Raw genomic sequence first — 24,160 nt, 5'->3', positions numbered from 1 at the left:
TTTACGTTTCCTTTGGATTTGCTTTGGTTGACGGAGAGTTTGGACGATTTTTCTTTTGAATTTCTTTGGATTGGTTCTACATTTCATTTTATTATGTTTTAGTCATGCATTTCATTTCATGTTTGACATTTTTTTATGCTTTCATTTCATTACATTCATTTTGTTTATAATACATTTAGATATTTTACTTCCATGTGTGGGCTTCGCTCATTGGGTTCATGCATGTCAAAATGTGGGATTACACATTCAATGGCACACAGTGTGTGTGTGTGTGTTTGTGACAGACATGTGTTGATGTACATAGTTGACTTTTGGTTTGTGTCATGAGATAGGCATGTCAGTGTGGGGTGGATTGGGAAATTCATTGCGTCTCAAGACTGGGGTGGCGTGCTGTGGAATTTTGGTGGACATGAGGCCCATGATTGGGCATCTTTATGACGTGTTGGGGGGACATGAGTCGGAGCCTGCTGGCAGGTGCCCGTCAATGCTGGGTGGATGAGTGTGCAGGGGGACATGAGTCAGGGCCTGCTGGCAGGTGCCCGCCAATGCTGGGTGGGTGGGGGTGCAAGGGGACATGAGTCGGGGCCTGCTGACAGGTGCTCGTCAATGCTGGGTGGCTGTGGGTGCAGGGGGACATGAGTCGGGGCCTGCTGGCAGGTGCCTGTCAATGCTGGGGGGTTGGGGTGCAGAGGGGCATGAGTTGATGATCACTAGTGCAAGGTGACATGTGGCCTGGCTGGGGGGCATGCCCATGATGGATGGGCTGCCTGCGGGGCATGAACAGGGGTGCAGGGTAGTCTCCTGTGGTGTTGGCTGCCTGCAGGGGCTGTGGAGGGGGTAGAGGGCACACCTGGGGGGCCCACACTGCCAATTCACGTGTAAAACACCCCGCGCACCCCACTGAATTCACGTACCCCGCTCTGCAAGACAAATCACGTGTGAAACTACCCGTGCACCCCAGAAATACACGTACCCCGCTCGCCCAAGGCCTATCGCGTGTGCGACTCCCCTCGCACCCCACTGGATACACGTACCCCGCTCTGCAAGCGAAATCGCGTGTGAAAGTACCCGCGCACCCCTCAGAATACACATACCCTGCTCTGCAAGTGGAATCGCGTGTGAAACTCCCCCTGCATCCCAGAAATACACGTACCCCGCTCGCCCAAGGCCTATCGCGTGTGAGACTCCCCGCGCACCCCACTGGATACACGTACCCCGCTCTGCAAGCAAAATCGCGTGTGAAACTCCCCGCGCACCCCAGAAATACACGTACCCCGCTCTCCCAAGGCCTATCGCGTGTGAGACTCCCTGTGCACTCCAGAAATACACGTACCCCGATCTGCAAGCAAAATCGCATGTGAAACTCCCCACGCACCTCAGAAATACACGTACCCCGCTCGCCCAAGGCCTATCGCGTGTGACACTCCCCGCGCAACCCACTGGATACACGTACCCCGCTCTGCAAGTGAAATCGCGTGTGAAAGTACCCGCGCACCCCTCAGAATACACGTACCCCACTCTGCAAGCAGAATCGCATGTGAAACTCCCTGCGCACCCCAGAAATACAAGTACCCCGCTCGCCCAAGTCCTATCGCATGTGAGACTCCCCGCGCACCCCACTGGATACACGTACCCTGCTCTGCAAGCAAAATCGCATGTGAAAGTACCCGCGCACCCCTCAGAATACACGTACCCTACTCTGCAAGTGGAATCGCGTGTGAAACACCCCGTGCACCCCAGAAATACACGTACCCCGCTCGCTCAAGGCCTATCGCGTGTGAGACTCCCCGCGCACCCCACTGGACACACGTACCACGCTCTGCAAGCAGAATCACGTGTGAAAGTACCCACGCACCCTCAGAATACACGTACCCCGCTCTGCAAGCGAAATCGCGTGTGAAAGTACCCACGCACCCCAGGAATACTCATTCCCCGCTCATGCGATTGCAGTGTAGCGGCCCTGTTAGCTAGTCCAGGGTTAGCGCGACCCTTTGCGCTGCATTGGGGATTTCAATGTTTTTTCCTTGAGCAAGGGGCGTTCTTGGGGGCGTAACTGGCGCTGCGGGATGTTCTCTGCGCCAGCACTCAAAATGGCTTGCAAATTCCATGAATAAGCTGTGCGCCAAAATGCTGTTTAGCGCACATGGCTGGCGCACGCTCGCGCATGCTCCCTCTCTGCGCTGCTCGCATGCGCTGCCTCTGCGCTGAAATCTATGAATTACCCCACTAATATATATATAAGTTCTAAAGTTGCTACAAAAGACAATGGGCCTCGTTACGGGTCTGTCAGTGACCCTGCCGGTGCTACCAGTGGGTTGCCGCAAGACCTATTAATATTTACTGGTGCCTGACTTCCCGATGCCACCGAGAAATTACAACCCCAGCGGCCTGGAAAGTCAGGCACCGGTCAAATGTAAGTCCCCATGGGAGTGGAGATACGGAAGCACCGGCACTGTTGCTAACAGTGCGGGTACATCTGTGACTGGACTGCCTACAGTGGCTGCTGTGCCCGGCAAGGTCAGCCACAGCAGCTCCAGTAGGCAGACCTGTAATATGCTGGGTCATAATGAGGCCCAATATGTCTAAAAGTTGACACTTCATTTGGACTGTTTATTGTGGATGTAGTCAATATTATACATTAATTATTGTTCAATTTAGAGGGCAAAATGTGGTGTTTTGCATTGTCTTTCACTTTGCAGTTACAATAGAAGTGAATATGATGTCAAGCATTCAGGATCATATCATACTTTGAGTTGGGTTGGGCAATGCTGGTTAGCTTTTGAGAGAAATCACAGACTATTGTCGGCCTGATTCATAGAATCCAGTGAAGAAGCAGCGCAAGCACCACGTGCAAAGAAGGAGCATGTGCCACATGTGCGCCAGTCGTGGCGCGAAGCAGCAATTGGCAGCTCACACCACAAGGGACCCACCATCAGCCGTGACCATACCCCGCAGGCAGCCCACACCACAAGGGTCCCCCCATCACCCGTGACCATACCCCGCAGGCAGCCCACACCACAAGGGACCCTCCCATCACCTGTGACCATACCCCCAGGCAGCCTACACCACAAGGGACCCCCCATCAGCCGTGACCATACCCGCAGACAGCCCACACCACAAGGGACCCCCATCACCTCTGACCATACCCGCAGGCAGGCCACACCACATGGGACCCCTGAAAACCCCAGAACATACCCCACAGGCAGCCTACCATTGACCATACCCCGCAGGCCGACCACACCACAAAGGACCCCCCATCACCCGTGACAATACTCACAGGCAGCCCACACCACAAGGGACCCCATTCACCCATGACCATACCCGCAGGCAGCCCACACCACATGGGACCCCCATCACCCGGGACCGCACCCACAGGCAGGCCAAACCACAAGTGACCCCCCACCACCTGTGACCATACCCACAAGCAGCCCACACCACAGGGGACCCCCCCATCATCCATTTCCATAACCTGCAGGCAGCCCACACCACAAGAGTTCCCCCATCACCCATGACCATACCCCGCAGGCAGCCCACACCACATGGCACCCCCCATAACCCTGACCATACCCCGCAGGCAGCCCACAAAACATGGGACCCCCCATTACCGTGACCATACCCGCAGGCAGCCCATACCACATGGGATGCCACCATCACCTGTGACCATACCCGCAGGCAGCCCACACCACATGGGATCCCCCCATCAACCCTGACCATACCCTGCAGGCAGCCCACCTGTGACCATACCCCGCAGGCAGCCTACACCACAAGGGACCCCCATCACCTGTGACCATACACGCAGGCAACCCATACCATAAGGTACACCCCCATTACCCCTGACCATACCCGCAGACAGCCCACACCACATGGGACCCCCATCACCCGTGACCATACCCCGCAGGCAGCCCAACCATGACCATACCCCGCAGGCAGCCCACACCACAAGGGACCCCCATCACCAGTGAACATACCTGCAGGCAGCCCACCCAAGACCATACCCTGCATGCAGCCCACACTACAAGGGACCTCCCATCACCTGTGATCATACCCGCAGGCAGCCCACACCACATGGGATTCCCCATCACCCCTGACCATACCTGCAGGCAGCCCACACCACATGGGATCCCCCCATCACCCCTGACCATACCTCGCAGGCAACCCACCCGAGACCATACCCTGCAGGCAGCCCACACCACAAGAGACCCCTCAATCACCCATGACCATACCCACAGGCAGCACACACCACAAGGGACCCCCACATCACCCGTGACCATACCCACAAGCAGCCCACACCACATGGGATCCCCCCATTGCCCCTGACAATACCCAGCAGGCAGCCCACCCGTGACCATACCTTGTAGGCAGCCCAAACCACAAGGGAACCCCTCCACCACATGTGACCATACCCACAGGCAGCACACACCACAAGGGACCCCCACCACCTGTGACCATACCCTAGGCATCCCACATCACATGGGACCCCCATCACCTCTGACCATACCCAGCAGGCAGCCCACCCGTGACCATACCTTGCAGGCAGCCCAAACCACAAGGGAACCCCTCCACCACATGTGACCATACCCGCAGGCAGCACACACCACAAGGGACCCCCACCACCTGTGACCATACCCTAGGCATCCCACATCACATGGGACCCCCCCATAACCCCTGACCATACCCGCAGGCAACCTACACCACATGGGACCCGTCCATCATCCGTGACCATACCCCACAGGCAGCCCACCCATGACCATCCCCTGCAGGCATCCCACACCACAAAGGACCCCCATCACCCGTGACCACACCCACAGGCAGCCCACACCACAAGGGACCCCCCCATCACCCGTGACCAAACCCGCAGGCAGCCCTCACCACAAGGGTTCTCCCATCATCCCTGACCCTACCCGCTGGCAGCCCACACTAAATGGGACCCCCCATCACCTGTGACCATACCCGCAGGCAGCCCACACCACATGAAACCCCCCAATCACCTCTGACCATACCTGAAGGCAGCCCACACCATATGGATCCCCCATCACCCTGAACATACCCCACAGGCAGCCCACCGATGACCATATCCTGCATGCAGTCCACACCACAAGGGACCCCCATCACTTGTGACCATACCCGCAGGCAGCCCACACCACATGGGACCTCCCATCACCCGTGACCACACCCAGAGGAAGCCCACACCACAAGGGACCCCCCCATCACCTGTGACCAAACCCGCAAGTAGCCCACACCTCATGGGACTCCCCCATCACCCTTGACATACCCCGTAGGCAACCCTCACCACAAGGGTTCTCTCATCAGCCCTGACCATACCCGCTGGCAGCCCACACTACATGAGACCCCCCATCACCCGTTACCGTACCTGCAGGCAGCCCACACCACATGAGACCCCCCAATCACCTGTGACCATACCTGAAGGCAGCCCACACCATCTGGGATCCCCCCATCACCCTGACCATACCCCACAGGCAGCCCACCCATGACCATATCCTGCATGCAGTCCACACCACAAGGGACCCCATCACTCGTGACCATACCCGCAGGCAGCCCACACCACATGGGACCTCTCATCACCCGTGGCCATACCTGCAGGCAGCCCACACCACATGGGATCACCCATGACCATACCCGCAGGGATCCCACACTACAAGGGACCCCCATCACCCCTAACCATACCCGCAGGCAGCCCACACCACATGGGACCCCCATCACCTCTGACCATACCCCGCAGGCAGCCCTCCCATGACCATACCCCACAGGCAGCCCACATCACAAGGGCCCCACCATCACCCGTGACCATACCCACAGGCAGCCCACACCACAAGGGATCCCCCATCACCTGTGACCATACCTGCAGGCAGCCCACACCACATGGGGCCCCCATTTACCCGTAACCATACCCCGCAGGCAGCCCACCTGTGACCATACCCTGTGGGCAGCCCAAACCACAAGGGAACCCCTCCACCACATGTGACCATACCCGCAGGCAGCACACATCACAAGGAACTCCCACCACCTGTGACCATACCCTAGGCATCCCACATCAACCATACCCTAGGCATCCCACATCACATGGGACCCCCCATCACATCTGACCATACCCCACAGGCAGCCAGCGCGTGACCATACCTGCAGGCATCACACTCCACAAGGGACCCCCCCATAACCCCTGACCATACCCGCAGGCAGCCTACACCACATGGGACCCCTCCATCATCCGTGACCATACCCCACAGGCAGCCCACCCATGACCATACCCTGCAGGCATCCCACACCACAAAGGACCCCCATCACCCGTGACCACACCCACAGGCAGCCCACACCACAAGGGACTCCCCCATCACCCGTGACCAAACCTGCAGGCAGCCCTCACCACAAGGGTTCTCCCATCATCCCTGACCCTACCCGCTGGCAGCCCACACTAAATGGGACCCCCCATCACCTGTGACCATACCCGCAGGCAGCCCACACCACATGAAACCCCCAATCACCTGTGACCATACCTGAAGGCAGCCCACACCATATGGTTCCCCCATCACCCTGAACATACCCCACAGGCAGCCCACCCATGACCATATCCTGCATGCAGTCCACACCACAAGGGACCCCCATCACTCATGACCATACCCGCAGGCAGCCCACACCACATGGGACCTCCCATCACCCGTGACCACACCCAGAGGCAGCCCACACCACAAGGGACCCCCCCATCACCTGTGACCAAACCCGCAGGTAGCCCACACCTCATGGGACTCCCCCATCAACCTTGACATACCCCGTAGGCAGCCCTCACCACAAGGGTTCTCTCATCAGCCCTGACCATACCCGCTGGCAGCCCACACTACATGGGACCCCCCATCACCCGTGACCGTACCCGCAGGCAGCCCACACCACATGAGACCCCCCAATCACCTGTGACCATACCTGAAGGCAGCCCACACCATCTGGGATCCCCCCATCACTCTGACCATACCCCACAGGCAGCCCACCCATGACCATATCCTGCATGCAGTCCACACCACAAGGGACCCCCATCACTCGTGACCATACCCGCAGGCAGCCCACACCACATGGGACCTCTCATCACCCGTGGCCATACCTGCAGGCAGCCCACACCACATGGGATCACCCATGACCATACCCGCAGGGATCCCACACTACAAGGGACCCCCATCACCCCTAACCATACCCGCAGGCAGCCCACACCACATGGGACCCCCATCACCTCTGACCATACCCCGCAGGCAGCCCTCCCATGACCATACCCCACAGGCAGCCCACATCACAAGGGCCCCACCATCACCCGTGACCATACCCACAGGCAGCCCACACCACAGGGGATCCCCCATCACCTGTGACCATACCCGCAGGCAGCCCACACCACATGGGGCCCCCATTACCCCTAACCATACCCCGGAACAGCCCACCTGTGACCATACCCTGTGGGCAGCCCACACCACAAGGGATCCACCCAACACCCATGACCATACCTGCAGCCAGCCCACACCACAACGGACCCCCATCACCCGTGACCATACCCTGCAGCCAGCCCACACCACAAGCGATCTCCCCATCACCTGTGGCCATACCCCGCAGGCAGCCCACACCACAAGGGACCCCCATCACCCGTGACCATACCCGCAGGCAGCCCACAACACAAGGGACCACCATCACCCATGCCCATACCTCACAGGCAGCCCACACCACCAGGGACCCCCCATCACCCGTGACCATACACACAGGCAGCCCACACCACAAGGGACCCCCATCACCCCTGACCATACCCACAGGCAGCTCATACCACATGGGAACCCGCATCACCCCTGACCATACCCAGCAGACAGCCTACCCTTGACCATACCCCGCATGCAGCCCACACCACAAGGGACCCCCATCACCCGTGGCAGCCCACACCACATGGGACCCCCATCACCCGTTACCATACCCCACAGGCAGCCCACCCGTGACCATACCCTGCAGGCAGCCCACACCACAAGGGACCTCCATCACCAATGACCACACCCGCAGGCAGCTCACACCACAAGGGACCCCCCCTTCACCCGTGACCATACCCACGGGCAGCCCACACCACAAGGAATCCCCCATCACCCGTGACCATACCCCGCAGGCAGCCTACACCACATGGGATCCCCCATCACCCATGAATGACCATACCGTGCAGGCAGCCCACACCATATGGGATCCCTCCATCACCCATGACCATACCCTCAGGCAGCCCACACCACAACGGACCCCCCATCACCCGTGACCATACCCCGCAGCCAGCCCACACCACAAGGAATCCCCCCATTACCCGTGACCATACCCCGCAGGCAGCCTACACCACAAGGGACCCCCATCACCCGTGACCATACCCGCAGGCAGCCCACACCACAAGGGACCCCCATCACCCATGACCATACCCCGCAGGCAGCCCAACGATGACCATACCCTGCAGGCAGCCCACACCAGAAGGGACTCTCCCATCACCCCTGACCATACCCCACAGGCAGGCCCAGCTCATGTCCCCCCACCCCCACCAGTGACAGCAACCTGCAGGAAGGCCCCAACTCATGTCCCCCAACCCCCACCAGTGACGGCAACCTGTAGGCAGGCCCTGACTCATTGCCTCCCACCCCCACCAGTGACAGCAATCTGCAGGTAGGCCCTGACTCATGTCCCCCCACCCCCACCAGTGATGGCAACCTTCAGACAGGCCCCAACTAATGTCTCCCCACCCCCACCAGTGACGGCAACCTACAGGCAGACCCCGACTCATGTTCCCCCACTCCCACCAGTGACGGCAACCTGCAGGCATTTTTGGAGTGTGGTCAGGCAACAAAGAAGAACGGAACAACATTTTGACCTATTTAAACAGCATTGATAGTCGTTTACAATTTACCATGGAAATAGGAAACCCCAAAGTCCACCATCTCGATATGCAAACAGTGTTTGAAGGTTCAAGAATTTCAACAACACTATACACTAAACCAACTGACAGGAACAAGAGGGTCCTTCATATCTCACCCCAGAACAGGAGAAAAAATTAAAATCAAACAACACGCAACATGTTTATCAGAAAATGTAATTTACGCTATCAAGTGTCCATGTGCCAAGTACTATGTTGGGGAAACTGCACGCCAAGTACGTGTCCGTATGAATGAATACAAATCATGTATCAGACTGAACAACCAAGCATCAGCAGTAGCCAGGCATTTTTACGAAAATGGACATACAGTGGCACAACTTAGATTTGCAGCATTAGAAGTTATACCTACCAAAGGACAAAGTTTTGATATGAAAAGACTGAGGGGGTCATTCCGAGCTTGGAGGCAGTCATGGTGCTATTAGTCTGTGGTGTCGGAATGGGGACTTACCGGGACATTCCGACCTATGCGGACCCGGTAAGTCCCCATTTCGAAAACAATTCCCCATTCCCATTTGAGCCCCCATAGGGCTCATTGGGAATGGGGAAGGAGCTAATAACGGGCCCGTTATTAGCTCCATGGTCCCTTAACGGGTCCCGCTAAGGCCGGCTGGTAAACAGTCGGCCCTGGTGGGACCCGCTAAGGAACCTCATAATAGGGCAGTAGGGGGTTAACGGCACCGGCATCCTTACTGCTGCCATTAACCCCCTACCGCCAGGGTCAGAATGACCCCCAAAGAGCGCAAAAAGAGGCACAATGGATCGAAAGAATGGGATCCCTAGCACTGGATGGGATGAATGAGGAGTTCGATCTTAGTTGTTTCTTATGAAATATATATTAGTATCAGTATCTCCCACTGAGATCCAGACTTGTATTTAATTTCCAATTTTGAATTTTCTATTTCTAAGCGTGGAACTTACACAATGGGTTTTATCGATTTATTATATTCATTTAGGATACTTTGATGGTCTATTCACCACATGCTCTTTATTTCTAAGTCTGTACTTTGGGTGTCCTTCCATTTTTTCCTTTTTTATTTTATTTTAACATACATGCAGTTTTTTTCTAACCATGTATTAAACACGCACCTCCAGTCACCGCTTGTTCATTTTCTATCTTGTTTACATGTATATTGTGATCCACGGTGTAAGCATGTTCCAGTAGCCGAGTTTCCATTTAGTAAGTGTGTATTTGGAGAATTGCATGTATCCATTCCAAAATGGCAGACTGGAGATTCTCAGTCGTCTCCATGGCTACACAATGCTAATAGTAACGTAACAGAATCTCAAAAACGCCCGCCCATACTCTCAACGGTCATCTTGACAACCGAAAACAGAATAGCAGAGGAAATGCTGTGCACGCGCTTGACGGCGTTGTGCAGTAGCGGCATAAGAGGCAGCATTGAATAGGTAAGAGTCCACATTCAGAAGCGTTCAGCTTTAGATTGTTTCAGACCGTCTCTAATCGAGCAGCATACTAAGTGACCTTGTGTACATTTATTTTAGATGACGACGCCGAAAATGTAAGAGCCACGTGGTATCAACAATCTGCGGTACTCGAAGTGCACATCATAATAAAAGTGCTACCTACAGGTCAGTGAAGAAAAAATGTATATTAACGCAGATTGATACATTATTATTCATCTTTTATAGAAGTAGTATTACATATCTCGCTCATTATTCTTTTATATTTTCTTTCTTTCCCTCTCTTTTTTCGGCTCTGGGAACTTTCCTGTATCACAACCGTTTATGCTATTGGATATTGGTAATGTATACAATGATGTTTATACACATGCATGTTTTGGAATCTCATTATATATGCGAATTATATAATCTTTAACTGTTGATGTTTTGGAAATTGCATATCTGTACTGATTAATGTAATGTTTGCAAATGCACAACCCGATTGGGATATCCTGTTGATATACTTTTTGTTTGTTTGAATATGGATATTCATATATGTATATATATATATATTATCATATATGATGACTTGACTGATGGCTATACAAAGATATATTATCACAGGCCCTGAGGAAGGACATTTTTGCCCGACATGCATAGGCCAACAATGTGATATATCTGCCATATAAAGCAACAATAAATTATAATTTAAAATAACTACACTTGAAGAATGTGTGGAAGTAATACATTTAAAAAAAGACATTTACATCTCAGTAACAAGAATTACTTAATCATACTACCAGACCTTGGTTTTAGGGTGTGCAGCCCACACCGTTGGCCTCACGGCCAAGGTCTCTTTTCTTTGATTATACAGTGCTACATCACGGAGACAATCTCTTTAGTGGGTTTGCACCCCAAATTTAATAAGCAACAACATATAACCGAATCGGACCGTTTTTTGAACACTAAGGTAGTGCAACGCTCACACGCATCAAGGCAACCTTCGGGCATCCCCGACTAATGTCCGCCCACCCCAACCAGTGATGGCAACCTACAGGCAGGCCATGTCCCCCAACCCCCCACATTTGTACACCATGCAAATATGTAGCATATGTCAACCAAAATCCCTCCACAGGCTGCACCCACACGGTGCACCTCAACACTCATCCATTGTTCCTGCTCACCATCACATGCCCCATGGCATGGGAATCACAAACCCACACATGCATGCATGTTTGCATACACATGCACAACATTACCCAACAGCAGGGACACGTAATACAGACAAGGAACATGGAAATTTATTAAATATGCAGAATCCAAATGAAACCCATTAAAATAAAACAAATGGAACAATGATCATACAAATGAAAATGAAATGCAAATCCGGGAAAAATAAATATTAGTGATGGGAAAATGAAATAATCCAAATAGTGGTCCATGTCCATTGATGCATAAGAAAACGCAAAGAAAAATGTGAAAAAACCATTGCTCCATGGAAAAAAATAAAAGTGATGAAAAAAGACAAGTTCCAAACTGTTTACAAAGTTCATGGGTCCATGATCCCCAAAAAGTACCACAACATCCTAAAACTACTATAAAAAATAACCATATACAAGATGCGGAGCAAAGTCCAATAACTCCAAATGAAAAAAATAAAAAATAAAACCTACTCCTAAAAATCTATTTACAAAGGCAGCGGGCTAGTCCTATGACTCACCATTTCCCCCCAGAGTTTCAGCCAGGGCATCATTGAACTCTGCGTCTATTTCCCTGAGGCGGGCTTCTGCTCTCCCCTCGAGTGATATGATATATGGCATTTGTAACATGCCTATACACAAGTGTTTCGAGGCGCGACGAGGCAGGGAGGGGGGAACAAGAGGAAAGACAGACAACAATCCTACTAGGCCAGGTAACATTCAGACCGCGCAAGTGCAGGGGTAGGGGGAAGGGAAAAGTGCAAGGGGAAGGAGAGGGGGGAAGTGCAGTACAAAGCAAGTAGAATAAAATATAAATAAATAGGGCCAGCTGGTGGCAAGTGCAAGGTAAGTGCAGACAAGTGCTGGGAAGGGGGGGGCTGTAGGGATACAGAGACAGTCCCACAGTGCAGGGGTTGCCAGGGAGGCAGTGAAAGTGGAGAGTGGCTGGGCCCAGGACCGAGGTCGGTGAGAGTGGCCCAGTTGCAGATTCAGTGCAGTTTCAGTGAAGAATTTAGCAGTGGAGAGGGACAGAGAAAGCGGATGCAAAGAGGAAGGTTTTGAGGTGCTTCCGGAACCAGAGATGGTTCTCCTCAAGTTTCAGGGAGGCGGGAAGGCTGTTCCAGAGGGAGGCCCCTACCGCGGAGAGAGATCCTCCCCCAGCTCGTTGCTTCGAGAAGCGGCTGACCCTGAGGGAGTTGGAGACGGATGAGCGAAGTGCTGGGGAAGGAAGATATTAGGAAGAGAGAGTTGAAGGTATTTAGGCCCCAGGCCCCAGAAGGCCTTGTGGACAATGCAGAGGGTTTTGAACTTAATCCTCGCAGCCACTGGGAGCCAGTGTAGTGATTTCAGTCCTGGAGAGATACGGTCCCTTGGCTTGAGGCCAAGGAAAAGTCTTGCAGTTCTGTTCTGGATGAGTTGCAGAGGGCAGAGAGTGGAGGCAGGCAGATTGAGATAGAGGCTGTTACAGTAGTTCAGGTTCAAGAGAACCAGGGCTCAGGAGACAGTGAGCTTCTGGGGGAAGGAGAGGAAGGGAAGAATACCTCTGAGGAGGTGCAGTTGGTAGTGTGACTTCTTAGAGACGTCAGATATGTGAGGAGAGAAGGAGAGTGTGGAGTCGAAGATGACCCCGAGGTTTTTTGCCTTGCAGGTAGGAGCAGGAAGAGGGCCAAGAGAGGCCAGCCAGAGAGCTGCAGGGAAGGAGGGAGTGTGTGTGCAGATGAGTAGAATCTCAGTCTTACTGGCATTAAGGCAGAGGTCATTGGCGGCACACCAATCCTGGATAGCAGACAGACAGTCAGAGCTGAGGGAAGGAGAGGAGGATGCCGAGGGTAGCCTGAAAATGAGCTGGGTATCCCACAGGGACTCCAACGTGCTCCTCTCGAACTCCCTGCCAGCCTCCTTGAGGAACTCAGCCCACCTCTCCGCCCAACGCAGAGTGTTCTCCGCCCTGGCGATGGTGAGTCGTGCCACCTGTGTCCGCTTCTGCTCTGCTCCGATTTGCTGGCCCATTCGCTGCACCATGGAAGACATCCTTGTGTCAAGGTCCATGTTTCCCTCCTGCCCCATGGCCGATACCTGGCCCCCTGATGTTGACTATGAGCCTAGCTGGCCAGTCCATGAGGCGACAGATCTCATTGTGATGATCTGCAAGCTCCCGATTGGAAGCCTGCAGATCAACACAAATGGCGCCTGTACGCCTCGCAATACTGGCTAGTATCGGCTCAATCCTGTCATGAATTGCTTAATCCGCAGGTAGTGGAAGATCCGTTTCCGTGGATGGGTCCGGTGCGAGGCATGCCCGCAGGTGCATTCTGATGAAGTCGGAGAGTCAGTGACAAGGTCAGTCACAGGCCCCTCCACGGTGACCTGCACTGCCTCTGGCCCCTGATCCTGGACTGCACCAGTCACACCTACCTCATCACCCCCGCCGGGCCCCATGTGCTGGGATCATGTGGCCTCCTCCTCGTCCACCACGAACGTGGATGACTCCCCACTGTCTTCCGCATTGGATTGCCCCTGTGTGGTCTCACCTGTCCCTCCCACTGCCGAGGAGCCCACAACTGACTTCAGCCTCTTGGGCCTCCCCGTAGCAGCTGTGGCCGTTGTTGCGGATGCGGTACCAGTCTCCTCGCTCCCGGAAGATGTTGGTACCTGGGAGGATGACTGGGCCCTTCATCTCCGCCTGGTGGAGGCACCCCTGCTGCGGTGCTCTACAGCGCCATCTCCACCCTCTTCCTCCATCGCCGCTCTGGATAGGGAGACATTGAACACAAGCATCAGTGTACCAAACAAATGTCTGCTCGACACAAAGCAAATGCACATGAGTGGCACTGTCAAATGTCACAACCATCATCATCCTTCCCAACACACAGGTCAGTGCAAGCAACACATGCACAGACATACATGCCATGTGCAACAAACATTCACATCCATATACAAGGCACTGCGGGCACATCAGAGGAGGGGCTGAACCTCACATGCATCATGGTACATGCATATCAGATACACACACATCACCTGACAGTCATGCATCAGGCCATGTAGGCCTCCCATCTCAGTGCACTTGGGGACAACTGGGCCGCATGAGTAAATCACGCATTGAGATGCTCATTTGTCATGCCTCCATGGGGTTGGTCAGTCACACACTCACTACTCAGACACACACACATGTACACCATGCATGTCCATGATGGTGACATAAGCACCCATGTGTCACACCTCTCACATGCCCCAGTGCAGAAACAGGTATGCAAACATGTGCACCTCGTTACATGCCAGTGCGAATCATGCTTTGCAACACAGACACCATTGATGTAGGACATGCTTGAATGGACTCACATGCAGCAATGTCAGGGACATGCACACATAGATCTGTACAGGAGGCATGCCAGACAGCAGGCCAAGGTGCACACTCCAGCCACACATCAACATACACATGCACTATGATGGACAAGAACACGTGAACACTTACCAGTGGACTCCAGATGGTGCACCAAATCCAAGACCTGGGTGTACAGGGTTGATGCCCTCCAGGACCCGCATATCATTGTTGGTCAACTGGCCGCAGCGCATCGCTCCATCATCACCAGCCTTGAGGAGGCGCTGGGCCTTGTGGAGGGTCCTCGACCTGAAGTCTTCCCAGCACTTATGGACATGTTGGTAGTCGCGGAGTGCCACCCCCTCTGCGTTGATGGCACCCATGATGTCCGCCCAGATCTTATACCGTCCTTCCTTGTTGAGTCGCGATGGTCCAGGGAAGAGGGAATCATAATGCCCCAGGACTAGCTCCACCAGGATGCCAACTTCTCTAGGAGAGAAGAAGACAGCCCTCTGCCTCTCTGCCGGGGGTTGCCACTTGCCTCAGATGGAGATGGGTCAGACATGGCAAGCCCCGAGGCAGGTGTGGCTGGGCAAGTGGTCCTGGGGCTGGGCTGTGGAGCGATGGAATGGCAGTCAGGAGACTTCAGGATCAGCAGAGATGGTCAAAACAACAGGATCCCTGGCAATGGCTTCAGTGCAGGCATGAAAATGCAGGGCACAATGGGCAGCAGGCACACGTAGTGGGTTCACAGCAGCAGATGGTTCTAGGAGGCAGCTCAGGGCAGTTGGAGGCAGGTAAATGGCCTTGTGGGTAGGAGCTTGGGTCTTCCGTGTGCTTTCACATGGCCAGCCGGATGCAGAGTGACTCTGTGTTAGGGAAAATTCTCAAGAATATGGTAATCTCCCTTACCTTTTGAGACCCCCAGCAATTTTGCTGGATTTCTAGGACTTTAATTTTTACCTGGAAAGAGTGTGAGCCTTTTTTCCCACTCTTCCATGTATTTTGATGTGTGTTTTACGTTTTTGTTCTTTGGATATGTAGTTTTTAGACCCACTCCATAGGCATAATCTTTTTCTTGTGTGTCACACAGCACCTTCAGTGCAGTGGCACAGGGATGTGTTTCAGACTTCCCAAGGTTTAAATACCTTCTCTGGGACTGACTACCGTCTCCCAGTGCATGTAAAGTTAAATTGACTTTGCTAGTCTTTTTAAATTCATAGAACCAGCACAAACTATCTTCCTATAGAGTGCTGGAGGGGTTGCCTACCATCCCCTATGTCTAAACACTCATGTAACAGTCAAATGTTACCTTTTTTCTCTTGAAATGGCTGCTGGCAATGGTTTTAGAACAAACTACCATGATTTTTCCTGACCGCGAACACCGGTAGCTAAAAATCGGGTCAGCCACGTTTTTCAATATGGCGCCCAAGACCCCTCTGTAAAAACAGTCTCTGGTCATCTTTTTTTGCTGTTTCTTTTAGGAAAGGTCCTTCTCCTGTTTTACTGTGCACGCCAAAACAGGTTTGGTCCCTTTGTTCGATGCCCTTTGGAGGGCTTCAGTGCTGAAGCCCTTCTCTGGCGCCTGAGTGTCTGGGGTGGACAGGATGTGAGGGAGGTGCCCGAAACTCCCTGCAAGGTTGTCCCCAAAATTGTCTATGGTACAGTAGTTAGGCAGGTAGAAGTGATTGAGCTGTTACAGGCATATTCATCTTTAAACTGGCATAGGGTCTTGAGGTTACCAAACTGCATACCTTTAGCGGTAATACGGTATGAGTAGAGGCTTACATTTTAAATCTTTAGCTGCCAGATTGAAATGTCTCTCCCTATCCTTTTATAGAAAAATGTTGTTACCTCCTCGTGGCTCTTTTTTTGTGATAATTTCGAATGTGTACTTGGTGCGTAGTGAACCTTCTGTAAAGAGGTTTTCTGATCATTGCAATTTAATGTTACCTGATAATGGCCGTACCTTTGCAGATCTAATTGGGAATCCTTCAAAGGCTAAATTAACCTTATGCAGACAGGATTGGAAAATGACAATTGAAACCATGCTTTTTTCTTCACTGATCCATCTTCGTTATGGACCTAAGTTACTTGGTACACTAGCCTCATATCTTCATATTTTTCCTGACAGTCTTGTCAGCATTTTATGCATTTTAGATTTCATATTGTTAAAAGTAAATCTACCCTTTTACGTTGGAAACAAATTGCTCAAGAAGATGCATCTTATAGATTTTGCAATGACCCAGACATTGTTGAAACACTAAATCATGTTATTTTAGAATGTCTGTTCCTTTTAAAGCAGCAAAATATTTCTTTTAGGACATTTTTATATGATTTAGCTTATGTTGACCTATCTATTTTATAGAGTAGATAGCTCTTGGGTTGTCCAACATCAGTGGCGTTGGCCACTGTGGGCTTCTTAAGACATCTGAATCTCTATGACGTTATGATAGATTAGGATCAGCAAATAATGTTGGAGGGTTTGAATATTTCTGAATTTGATTACCGTTTTGATGGTGTTTTTTTTTAGGATGAAATCAATTGAGAAGACTGAAACATGAAAATATTTGGAATTCATTTTAATCAATGTTTTAATTACAGTGTTATTGTTTGAAGTCAATGTATATTTAGTTTTATCAAATGTGTTGTTAATGTCAAATATGGTAATAATTTATTGTAATGGTTGGAATGCTTTTGACCAAACACAATAATTAAAAAGAAGAAAATAGAAAAGTACTTTAACAATTCCTCTGGTTGCCTTACAGTGCCATCTTGATACAACCTAAATTTGCCCACATACATTGGCCTCTTACTACACTTTGAATATTAAAAAGTGTTAGGATTTGGTTTTTACCTCAGTGTTTCTGGACAAGGGGTGTGTTTGTTGCTCATTCTTGAACACAACGCCTGACACTTTATTTCAGATTAGGCTTGATCTCAGCAACAATGGTTTGGTCATCCTTGGTTTCATATAATACATATTTTCCCAACATTTGCCAGTCTTAATTTCCGCATGTAATTCAAAGCATCTGATCAACTTGGTTTGAACAAACTGATTCAGTGATCGCTAGCCCTTGATAACACTGTGTTTTCTGGCATTCATAAATCAAGTATATATTAATTGCATTTGGTAAATTATAAGACTTTGGTTACAATCATACATTAAACAGAAATATCACATTTGAGTCTTGTGGTGTGATACATTGTGGTTTCTTAACATGCCTAGGTCAGATATATCACATCTAGTTGTTGGTATTAAGGCAATTGTTCCAACAATACTGATTTAATTATTCTTGATCTGAGATAAGACTTTGGTTCCTAGCATATGTCAATCAAGAATATAACAATTGCGTCTTATTGTTTAATACAAATGTTTGTTTCTAACATGCCTCAATCAGGAACTTTACATTTAACTCTCAGGGGTTTTATAAGACTTCATTTTCTAGCATGCATCAATTAGCGTACAATATTTGAATCTTGGATTTTCATAAGGTTGCTTTCCTTGCATCAATTCAAGTGTTTCAGTTATGTTTTGTAAATTGGCAATTACTCTGGTACTGTGTGCTCCAACATTCATCAATTTCCATCTCAGGCCATTTATTAGAATTGGCTTCTACAATGTAGGCCTAAAAGCCCATCTTGGAAAAAGGTTCAGGTCTCTGTAAGTGCTTCCTGTTAAAAGTTGCTTACTCTGGGACTATGATACCCAACATTCATCAGTTTCCATCCCAAATTCTCTAGTGAAATGCAGACTAAACTAAAGCCGTGTCAAAGAAATTGACTCTTAATAGTCTCTTAAAATACTCTCAGTGAGTGCTTTAATTTGTATTACATGTCCCAGCATTGCTTTTCATAGCATAATTTGGCTGAACTGCGGTTGTCAGAGCTTGGCCAGATGCAACCTGATGGACAGTGTTACCCTTCCTACATGCAGATTTGCTGCATGCTTATTCTGCTTTCGCAGTCCCATGTCTTCCATCACCTCCAATACCAACACTAACTGCCTAAACTGCTTTGCAGGCTTCATCATGTGTTGCTCACTGCAGCTTCTCAGAGAGGACTTTTTCAGCCTCCTGCAACTAAATATGTCAAAACCAACTGTTTGCTTTTCAGAAATCCAAAGTCCCACACATTCCCATCTTGATACAGTTGTTACACTTTGCATATTCCTGTTTTAATCCAGGATTCCCCACCCCCCAAAAAAACTATTTTCCCATTTATTTTAAATTGGTATGGACCCATGTCCTTTAATGTCCCTATCCATGTCGCTATTGTATTTAAAACTAGCAAGTATTGATTTAACAGGCCTTTGTTCTTCTCTCAGCAGAGTCTCTTCATATCATAGACTCTCCAGGTAATATTCTTATATGACTTTCCAAATCATGCTCTCTCTCCGAGTTAAAGCATATGAAAGTTGAGTATGGATAAAGGCTGCATTATATTTCCGTATATCACGTAAGTCAAAGCCTCCTCTCTTATGGCATATCTTGAGTATTTCCCATGAGAAATTGGCTTTTTGTACTTCCCTATAAGAATTTACCTGTTTTACCTCTTTCTCTGTGTAGTACATTGATGCTTCTCTTGGAGATTTTGTTTGGAATAAATCTGAAAATGTATAATAGTCTCAGTAGAACATTAATTTTGATAATGTTGACCTTTCTCCACAAACTGAAATTTAGTTTCGACCATCTAGTGTCGGCGGTCTTCAGTGTTATCATTTAATACATTTTAACCACTCTATGCGCCTCTGTTCCCAGGTATTTAAATCCATCTTTGTACCAGGTGTCCTTCATATCATGTTTTCATGAATTGGTATCACATCAGTCTTCCCTACATTTAGTTTGTAACCATATTTATCTTAATAACGCCCTAATGCATGCAGTACTACTGAGATAGATGTATGATAGATGTATGGGAATCAGTCAACATTTGCAAGAAGTTTGCAATTACCACCATTAAGTGGTACACCTTGTAATACGTGTTTCCCCTAAATATCATGCAGTCATGGTTTCCAAACTAGATCATACATGAGTATGCCCATAAATAACCTAACATCTCTAGACATCACACCTTTAGCCACAACTCAAGCTCTGGCATTTGCATGTAATGTGTGCACAAAGTTTATAAATCTCTCTGAGCAGCCAAACTTTGAAAGACATTTCCCTTTAAAATCTTTGTGTAATGAATCAAGACTGATGGCCATCAAAACATCATTAGAACCATGATGCAGTTCTAATATCTTCAGAAGAGCTCTATTTTTTGATGGTGCTGCTCTCCCTTTGAAAAATCCAGTTTGGCTGACATTGATAAGTTTGAGCATTAACTCTGATAATCTATTAGCTATGATTTTAGTCATAATTTGTAGATCACAGTTGAGTAAATATATTGATCGGTAGTTTTAACATTTTTGTTAGCCGTTGACACTTTTTGGAATAACAGGAATCAAGCCCTCTTCCATTGAGGGTGGGGTTACCTGTTTTTTCAAAAATGTGTTGTATACTAAGTTTAAGATGGAAGCTACGTATTGTCTCAGTCTCGTATACAATTTGGTAGGAAATCCATCAGGACCAGGGGATTTCCCACCTTTTCAAAGGCTTTATCACCCTCTAAGTTTCTTCATATAATGTTAGCTTCTCTGACTTTCTCACTTCTTCTGCTCCTAGGATGTTCAGTACCCAATTCCCCAATATAATCACCCAACTGTTCATCCAGGACTTGCATTTGTTCACTATATCCTCATTGTCATTCAGTGTAGCATCTGAATCCTCATCTAATGTAATAATTAACTTAAGCACCCAAATTAGGAACAATAGCGAAGCACAAAATCAGGAGCTGGTAGTCTTCCAGGAGCCAATGAGAATGGTGGTTGACAGACTAGACACTGAAGGTAGTGATAGGCAAATTAACATTAAATACATTATAGCTTGTTTGCTTAGTGGCTCTGCCAAAAGAAAGGAGAGCAGAGCTATAACTAAGTCATAATGAAACAGTCTGACCTTACAGATGGTTCCATCATCTCAGTGGGCAAAGAGAGCTAAAGCAGTTTCTACTTCTGAGGTGCAACAAAAGACATGGAGCACTCAATGACTGCCCCAGGTCCATTTGCTCACTTTATAAAAGATAGGTTGTGCACTGAAATGGATATCAGTAGTAATATGAGAGGGAAGAAGGAAAATATTACAGAGAAGGTCAGCAGGGAAAGAAACTATTATAGAGTTCAAGGAAATGAACAATAAATGCAGAATTTAGGCTCAAGATTTTGTACTGGATTATTAAAGAAAACCACAATAATATGAGACAGAGGCCCGTGCTTCAAAGGAAGCTCCCTTTTATTGTATTTCAGCCAGGGGGCTTTGCTTAACCATGTGGTTAATGTAAATGACTCAGTGAACATAGGTTTTAGCAGTGGTCCGTAAAGTGACAGTCAGCAGTACTTGCATTGAATGCTTGGCTCAGCTCCTTTGGTCCTGTTGCTATTCAGCGTGAAGGAAGTGTGTCTTCAGTGGCTGCCAGAATGTTGTAGGCTCCACCTGCAAACTCTTACTACTTAATACAAACCTTCCGCGAAACGGGCCACAAAGAAGTCCATCAAGTGACAGTCAGCGGGTGGTGGCCGGAGGCAAGGTCATAAGGAGCGGGGTAAGACTTCCATTGCAATGAAGCAAATGGCTGAGATAAATATTGAGTAGGAGTACTCTAGAGGAGGTGCTAGACCCCTCCCCCCAAACTGGGTACGGATGGCATGGTGGGCTAATCCGTGGTTCCAGTATTGCAAGAATCAGATTTATAGTGCTTTATGAAGACAAAGAGTGCATATAAGGCAACATATATGTTTTGGGGTCAGAATGACCCAGGAAGTAAAGGATGTCTCAGGTATTACACACAAATCATGAATATGTGAAAATGTAGATAGAAAATAAGTTAAGTACAAACGTAGATTGGTTTGTTGTTTGGTAGCCGAACATCTAGGCTGAACAGGTTTAAATAGATTCTATGATGGATGCCAAAATACAAAATGGTGTCCTAGGTGCAGGTGTCAAAAGCCCTTATTCATGCAGAATAATTAATATTTCTTTGGCAGCAGTTCACTGTAGATAAGCATGGCTGGTATTAGTATATTTTGAATTTCTTGGCAGACAAAGCTGACAATGATTGATAGTAAATAAGATAAGCGCATGGAAAAGCTACCAATTAGACCAAGCAGCTGCTTATTTGGCAACAAATAAGATTAGCTCATGGAACTTCATGGCATTTAGCTGCCAATTAGAATTTGGCAGGCCTCGAGGATCAGATAAGGGCTGCTTCTTGGCAGGCATTTAAAAATGTATAATGAGACAAAGCTGGATCTCACACAAGCATATCATATTATGTGTCCGTCAGATAATGCTTGCCATGATGCACTAATGTGGCTTTGTGAGTGACAGTTAAGCCAGCCAATCACAGACAAGTAGGGGTTTGTTTTTGGCTGAAGGAACCAATTAGAGATGTATTATGAAATTGTATGAAATGTTGCATCATTCTCAAAAGGCAGGATGATTTTAGGAGCTCAGTGCTGATTCTGGTGTCTTTTAAATCTGTCTTAAAGATGACTTTAAACCAAGTGCCCGGGCGTCCATTTCCTGCTCTATCATTGCTAATCTCCAGTGCATAAGTCTGCAGATGTCAAATGCTGATGGAGGGCAGAGGGTACTGTTCACACTTTGTGACCAGTTAAGGGACCCTTAAGATCTTCCAGGGACAATAATCCACAAACCTATGCTGACAGGGATGGTGAGATACCTAGGAAAGACGGTGAGTGGCAAAACTGCAGTATGCTTTCTCATACCTTGATGGGGGTCTCTCTATGACTGATAGCATATGATGATGGCACACTTTGACATCTGTGGATTATGGTATGTTTTGTGGGAGACAGAGATAAAGGGGAAAATAAAAACATGTATTATGCATATAATTAAGGGGTTTGTGGTAGGTTAGAGAAGCAACAGGCAGTTAGTTAAGTAATCGGGTGTATAAAGGTAACAGGGGTTTGCATAATATATGATGAGAAGTGTTGTTTAAAGTATAGGACGAGGAGCGTCTGTAAAGCCAAGTTCCCTACCTCAAGGCAAGACTAGAAAGAGTCATTTCAAAATCTCAAGGGGATCCTTAGGCGGCACATAAACGGCACATAAATAGATTTATGATAGGGAATGATTCAATGTCCTATCAGAGTATTTTAGGGACAAGAGAAAGAGCGAAGAGCACTGAGGAGATATATGTAAAGTCGACTGGTTTGTCTGTCTGTTCTGAAATTAAAGGTGTCAAGGAGCGACAAATGAGGTGTAAGAAGTTGAGACAAGTCAATAAAAATACAGTATTTATTAAAGGGAGGTGAATTGCACCACCCCAGAGATAGGCAGGGATCAGTGAAAATGATATGTGTGTGCAAGCCATTGATGAGGGCGCTCATATTTTCTATTTTGAAATGCTATGGAGGAAGAACCAGGCAGAAATAATGAATTGCAGTCAAAAAATTGGAGTTACTTTGCACCCTTGAAGCAGGTGGGGGTCAGAAGCTAGGGGGTTTATGTTTATGTTCCTACATAGTTGACAGCTTTAAGATACTAAATTGCTTTGAATGGTAAAAAAAACACAAAACACGTCATGAAAATAAAAAGTACAGAAGGCATGAGATAGAAGAGAAATTAATCTTGCTTTAAACAGGGAACTATGCAGTTACAAAGAAAGGAATTTAGAGGTTTTAAATCAAATTGACATGAAATCCAACATTCGGTTCTTTCTCCCCAGCAAAAAGCAAAGAGAATAAGATATGTTACACATTTTGAAAGTGACATTTTACAGGGAAATTACCACTTTTTTATGCGATGTGCATAGTTGTTGGAAAGCCAGCGCTGACACACACAGTAAAATATGTTCAAATCTGCGCTGCTGGGAGCATCCAGAATGTCTGTTCAAGGTTGAAGAGATAACAATTGGCAGATTCAGGGGAATAATTGATGGGTGTAGAAATTCAAAGCTATGGAAAAAAGATAGCTTTTAAAGTCAAAACAGCTGTGAGCTAAGCTGTACATACAAAAAAAGAGCAGCCTGTTGCTTGTGTTGGCAAGGAATGGAAAAAAACATATGTATTTTTATCTATATTATAACAAGAGAATATATAAAGAATAATGGGAATATGATTGAAACAAGTAACAATTAGTAGGGATAAAGCAAATATGTGTAGTAAGTGTTCAAAGTAACATGTTTATAGATTTATTGTGTCGTTTTGAGAAAATGTGTTTTTCTAGTGCCAGATTAAAA

General features: G+C 48.6%; 1 long non-coding RNA gene across 1 annotated transcript; it reads left to right on the top strand.

Moving 5' to 3' along the window:
- The first annotated feature begins 10,253 nt into the window (after positions 1 to 10,253).
- On the top strand, positions 10,254 to 11,057 carry LOC138503685 (uncharacterized). The gene is made up of 3 exons (XR_011279687.1): positions 10,254 to 10,345; positions 10,442 to 10,528; positions 10,950 to 11,057. It is a non-coding gene; the product is annotated as an uncharacterized lncRNA (long non-coding RNA).
- Positions 11,058 to 24,160: the final 13,103 nt, after the last annotated feature.

Source organism: Ambystoma mexicanum, chromosome 11, assembly GCF_040938575.1.
Source record: "Ambystoma mexicanum isolate Mex_15411 chromosome 11, UKY_AmexF1_1, whole genome shotgun sequence".
In the NCBI taxonomy this organism is placed as follows: domain Eukaryota; kingdom Metazoa; phylum Chordata; class Amphibia; order Caudata; family Ambystomatidae; genus Ambystoma; species Ambystoma mexicanum.
This window is presented reverse-complemented; position numbering and strand designations above follow the sequence as displayed.